The following is a 7,000-nucleotide window of genomic DNA, read 5'->3' on the forward strand; positions in this document are numbered from 1 at the left end:
AAAGAGAAGAAATATAAATCTAAAAAGATAGAAGTATATCCAAATAAAGAGAAGAAATATAAATCTAAAAAGATAGAAGTATATCCAAATAAAGAGAAGCTATAATACTTTGTGGTTGTGGTAACGGTTATTAGCAAACAACATATCAAGAACACTTCAAGAGGTGAGTAATCACACCCTTTAAACTTTCATGGTACATTTATTTTGGAAATTTAGAATGGAAAAAGAGTGAAGTATTTTGATTGGTATTTTCTTCTAAAAATATATTTTTGTCGAGAACCTAACTCTATTAAAATTGAGATTTTATGAATTGTAATAATAGATTATAAATTGATTTATTTATTATTGTTTGTTAAATTACCATTTTGATGATTGTTTGAATATATATTCTTTAAAAAGATTGTTTTATTATATTTTCTTGAATGATTGTTGTTATTATATATTCAAATGAAATATTATATTATAAGTATGATTTTACGAATATAATTGTTAAAATATGAATTATTTGGATTGTATGTGTTTGAGAGATATATATCCTTTAACAAGACTGTGTTATTATATTTTCTTGAATGATCATTGTTACCATATATTCAAATGAAATAGTAGATTATAAATATGATTTTTCAAATATAGTTGTTGAAATATGAATTATTTGGATTGCATGTGTTTGAGAGATATATATTCTTTAAAAAGATTGTTTTATTATATTTTCTTGAATGATCATTGTTATTATATATTCCAATGAAATATTATGTCATAAATATGATTTTGCGAATATGATTGTTAAGATTATGAATGATTTTAATTGTGTGTGCTGGAGATGAGTCTTGTACCCCACATATTGATGAGTTTTAAACTTCACAAAGAGATGAGGTTTAAACTCCACCTGGATGAGTATTAAACTTCACAAAGAGACGAGGTTTAAACTCCACATGGATGGATCTTGGACCCCACATATTGATGGGTTTTAAATTTCACAAAGAGATGAGGTTTAAATTCCACCTATAGATGAGTATTAAACTTCACAAAGAGATGAGGTTTAAACTCCACCTGGATGAGTATTAACCTTAACAAAGAGATGAGGTTTAAACTCCACATGGATGGGTCTTGGACCCCACATATGGATGGGTTTTAAACTTCACAAAGAGATGAGGTTTAAACTCCACCAATAGATGAGTATTAAATTTCACAAAGAGATGAGGTTTAAACTCCACCGAGATGAGTTTTAAACTTCACAAAGAGATGTGGTTTAAACTCCACATGGATGAGTAATAAATTTCACAAAGAGATGAGGTTTAAACTCCACACAAATTGGTCTTGTACCCCACACTGGATGAGCTGGTGCTCCACATGATTAGATAATATTCACTTTGCATAAGTAGTATATCTCCATCATTAAATTGATTGATTATTTTCTGCACAATAAATGTGTATATTGGATTTATCTGATTATGATAGATGTGGATTATCGTTAATTTAATTGATAAGTTTTTATTAATTATTGGAAGTAGTTGGTTATTATAGAGAAATCGTAGTTATATCATTAATAGTTCTAAAGAATATTTTTGGATAAAGGCGGGTGCCATGATTGGATTTTTCCGGTTACCGCTCCGGCTGAGAACAATACTTGTTTTAAAATTGTGTGTATTATTCACTGAGATTTAGTATCTCATTAAAGTGTTGTGTCTAGATACTGAGACCGTTGAGGATGTCGAGAGTTGAGAAGTCCTACCTCCCTCGAGAAGAGTGACTTCCTTCAATTAGGTTAGTAGATCAAGAATAAGTAGACATAATGTATACATCGTACTTTATTTCGGGATTAGATATTATTTGCCCAGTTTTGGATATTTTAAATATTAATGATTTTTCAGTTGTAAGGATTTATTTTGAGATTTCATAACATTACTTCTTTCGAGCAATTCATTATTTATTACAGTACCTTATTCTCTTATATAATTTTGAAATTTTTTTCCATTATTACCTCAGTTTTCATACTCACGTAACTAGGCGTTACATTTTTGGTATCAAAGCCTGTTCGAACCTAGATCGGAATGTCGTGTGGGTTTACTTTACTTTATTATTAATTTTTATAAAAAAAAAAAAATCAAAACTTGGGCTTTTAGGATTGGTCGTTATAGTCATATATTTTGTATGCTAATATATTGGGTTTGGTCAACCCAATGCTTGATTGGTGGTGAGCATATTTATGACGAGTAACAAGCGAGGTACGAATGACGCACTTGCTAAGGCTTTCTGCTAGATAGCGGCAGCCATAGAGAATAGACGAAGACTCTCCCTCATTTGAGAGGACCCAATGTCGAATCGGTAATAGTCGTAGACCCTCAATATCTTAGGCTTTTTGAATTTCGAAAGAACAATCCACCACCTTTTTCGAGGTCAGTTATGATCCAGTCGAAGCACAAGCGTGGTTGTTGAAGTTAGAGAAGATCTTTAGCATCATGCATTGTGTTGACACTCACAAGGTAGACCTCTTCATTTATATGTCAGAGCCTGATGTTTAGCGTTGGTGGATTTGTATTAGAGGAGGTCTGCTGATAAAAAGAGTTTCTTTTACTAGGGATAGGTTTAAGAAGTTATTTCTTGAGAAGTATATTCTCCACAATGTTCGTATTCAATAGGAAGTAAAGTTTATTCATATTTGTCATGGAGATATTTCAGTTGTAGAGTATGTCCCCAAATTTTGAAGCTACATCAAGATACTCTTATTATCTTAGGGACAATCCCCAAGACAAGTGGAAGGCGATCAAATTTGAGTAAGGACTTAAGTCTGAGCTACAAAGCTTTAATTGAAATTCTAAGGATTTGTGACTACCCCACCATGGTAAACAAGTCTAGGGTGGTTGAGAAAAAGATGCAAGCACCAAAAGTTGAGAAACCGAAGGAGAAGTTTATCTCTGGTGGAAAGAAATTCTACAGTAAAGGCTATAAATTTCATAAGAATCTACACCATTTACCCATAATTTCAAAGGACAAGTAAACACAAGCTCCAGCTAGTAAGACTATGAGGTTGGTTGTAGACTATAGAAAATTGGATCAAGTTACCATCAAGAACAAAAATCCCTTGCGTAGGATAAATGACCTCTTAGATCAATTGAAGGGAGCTTTAGTATTTTCAGAGATAGACTTGAGGTCTGGGTACCATCAAATTAGGGTCAAAAGTGAAGATATTCCTATGACAACGTTTAGGTCAAGATACAAACACTATGAGTATGTAGTGATGCATTTTGGAGTTACCAATGCCCTTGCTATTTTATGGTTTATATGAATAAGATTTTTAGACCTTTCTTAGATAAGTTTGTGGTGGTGTTCATCGATGATATTCTAATTCACTCTAGGAGCTTGGGTGAGCTTGTGGAACACATGAGGATATTATTGAAAGTTTTGAGAGATAACACACTGTATGCAAAACCTGAGAAATGTGAGTTATGGCTTGATGATGTGAGGTTTTAGGACATACCATCTCTAGTAAGGGAGTAGCAGTTGACTCTAGTAAGGTAGATTCTATATTAAGTCGGCCCTAACCTAAATCGATGATTGAAGTAAGAAATTTCCTAGGATTGACGGGTTACTATAAGAAATGTATAGATAGGTTTTCTAGTCTAGTCTTACCTCTCACCAAGTTGACTAGTGATAGTACTTGTCCTCAAGGGGAAAATGAGGAAAAGCTTCCTGAATCTGAGCAGCAAGTTCCCATGAGTTCTCACATGAAGGTAACTTCTCCCACTACACCAAAACTTCCAGGTTACCATCCTTATCATCTCTGCATTGCAGAATATCAGCTGGATTGACTTGCAACTCACATTCTTCGGAGAGCAACTGAGGAAATGGCTGTGACTGATGGGATTGTTTAACAGCTTTTTTCAACAGAGACACATGAAACACAGGGTGTATTTTAGCATGATCAGGGAGTTCTAGTTTATAGGCTACAGGACCAATCCTTTCCAGAATTTTATAAGGACAGTAGAATTTAGCAGCAAGTTTAGCCATTGGTCTATTAGCTAGGGATTTGAGCTTATATGGCTGAAGTTTTAAAAACACCCAATCACCTACTGCATACTCAATATCCCTTCTCTGTTTGTTTGCTTGAGCTTTCATCATATCCTGAGCTTTCAACAAATTCTGTTGTAACTCATGTAAAATCAAGTCCCGAGAAACCAAAAGTTGGTTGAGTTCCTCAAGCTTTGAGGTGAAAGTGCAACCTTTGATCAATGTAGGTGGGTCTCTGCCATATAAGGCTTTGAAAGGAGTCATGCCAGCTGATACATTGTAGGTAGTATTGAACCAAAATTCTGCCAATGAAAGCCAATCAACCCAATTTCTTGGTTTTGGTCCTGCAAAACATCTGAGGTATGTTTCTAAGCTTCTATTCACCACCTCAGTTTGGCCATTGGTTTGAGGATGGTAAGCAGTGCTGTATTTCAGTCTTGTGCCTGCCAATCTGAATAATTCCTGCCAAAAATGGCTAAGGAAAATCCGGTCCCTATCTGAAACTATGGTTGCTGGAAAACCATGAAGTTTAACCACTTCTTTCACAAACAATGCCGCTACATCCTTGGCAGTAAAAGGGTGTCCAAGTGGGTAGAAATGTGCATACTTAGTGAGTCTATCCACCACTACAAAGATCGTGTCCTTGCCTTTAGATTTGGGTAGACCAGAAATAAAGTCCATAGAGATATCTTGCCATACCTGAGTTGGTATTGGCAATGGTTGTAAAAGACCTCCTGGTGCCAAGGTGGAATATTTCTGTCTCTGACACACCTCACAAGCCTCTACATACTGTTTCACTGCATTTCTCATTCCTTCCCAGTAAAAAAAACTAGAGACTCTTTTGTAGGTTCTAAAAAATCCTGAATGTCCCCCAGAAATACTGTCATGGCATTCAACTAACACAATAGGAATTTTGTTAGACCCTTTAGACAACACCAATCTCCCTTTATACAACAGTCTGCCAGCCTGAAACTGAAACCCAGGATGAGAGTTTGGGTCTCCAATCAAAGCATGAACCACTCTCTGCCACTTAGGATCATTCTGAACCTCTTGAAACCATTCCTCGGTATCTGTTAAATTGATGACAGAAACAGCACTATACATCATCTTTCTCGAAAAAGCATCTGCCACTGGATTCTCTTTGCCCGGTTTGAATTGAATTTAAAAATCCAACCCAATTAACTTGACTGCCCATTTGAATTGCTCCTCACTAAACAATCTTTGATCTGTGAGGAATTTTAAACTTCTTTGATCTGTTCTGACGATAAAATGTATACCCATCAAATAATGTTTCCATTTCTGGACTGCCTGTACCAATGCCATTAATTCCCTCTCATATACTGATTTCATTTGTGCTCTAGGTGAAAGACTGATAGCGTTTCAGCAAGTGTACTGAATCGTTGCAAGTAATAATAAAACAGTAGTACCGAGTGTCGAACTCAAGGATTGCGTTTTACTATTGAATTATATTTGATTACTAGAATTGAACAAAAAGGTTCCCAAGTTGATTGAAATAATGTTTGAAATTAACAACAATAATAAAATTGATCTTTTATAATGAGAAAAATGTCAGGGATGAGTTTCACTTCGAATCCAACCTTGGTGTCTAATTTGATCCTAGTTACTGAATTCCTTTATTGAATTATTACCGAATTCTCTTTATTATTCTTGCCCTAATGTCTTAGTGACAGAACCTTTAATTCCAAAGTAACCCCTAATTCCTTAGTGGATTTAAGATTAGAATTAAGCATTACCGTATAGAAATTCTCTTGTAAATTATTGCTTTGCAACTAATTTAATTGGTTTCATGACCTGCATCTATCCCTAGACTACAAATTCATGAATTTCTCATCTCAAGCATTCGTAAAGTCCACTTCCGTTTCAAAATACAAATCGTAGAACATTTTAATGTTGATCAAGCAATAAAAAGCATTAAGCACAGAGATGAGAAAAACAATTCAATAAACTCATTCATATAACTAGAAATCAAATCAGAAAAATAAGGGTTTCATCTGGTTACACTCATCCCTAACAAATAGGGTTTAGTTACTCATGACAGAGATACAAAAGATAAGGATTAAAGAAGAATTACAAGAATGATTCATGGATGATTCTTGATAAAACTGCTTCAATGGCGTTAGAAACGGCCGTCTTTGAGTTTCTATGCTAGGGCACAAGCCTCCCAAGTTCCCAAGAGTCAAAAAGATCCCTAAAACAGTAAAAATCTGCGTTTTTATGGTTGCTGGGGCGCGCAGGGTGCGCTCCAGGCGCGCGTTGACAGAACTAAAACACGAGAAATGCGCTCCAGACGCGCAGGGCGCGCTCCAAGCGCACAGCATCTACTGTCTGATGTATTTTGCATTTGTGTCATCATTTGCGTCTGATTTTGGTCCCGGTGTCTTCATGAAAGTTGTAGATATGGATCGTAGCTTTCATTAGCACTTGGAGTGACACTAATTGGACATCTAGAACTCCAGATATGGCTGAAATACGCCACATATATCATGTTGATTTTTCACCAAAATTCAGCACTGCACTAAAACAAAACGCAATGTAAAATTACGACAAATTCCTACTTAATCAACGAAATAAAAACCAAAAACATTTTATTAACTCAAAGAACAAAAATCAACAAAATGTATCAAATAAATCCTTAATTTAACTGATGATTGAGGATAAATAAGACTAAAACAGTGGGAAAATATGCATATGATGAAGAGTCATCAAAGACCTTTACTCCAAAAAGCTAAAGGTTTACCTTCTTGCATTAAAACTGCTCCTATCCCTTTACTAGAAGCATCTGTTTCTAGCACAAAAGTTTTAGAAAAATCTGGGACAGCCAATAGGGGTAATCTGATCATAGCAGATTTTAAGCACTGAAATGAAGCTGTAGTGGCCTCAGTCCATATAAAGCTGTCTTTCTTCAGCAACTCAGTGAGAGGTTTGGCTATTTTCCCATAATCTTGGACAAATCTTCTATAATATCCTGTGA

Source organism: Cicer arietinum, chromosome 4, assembly GCF_000331145.2.
Source record: "Cicer arietinum cultivar CDC Frontier isolate Library 1 chromosome 4, Cicar.CDCFrontier_v2.0, whole genome shotgun sequence".
Classification (NCBI taxonomy): Eukaryota; Viridiplantae; Streptophyta; class Magnoliopsida; order Fabales; family Fabaceae; genus Cicer; species Cicer arietinum.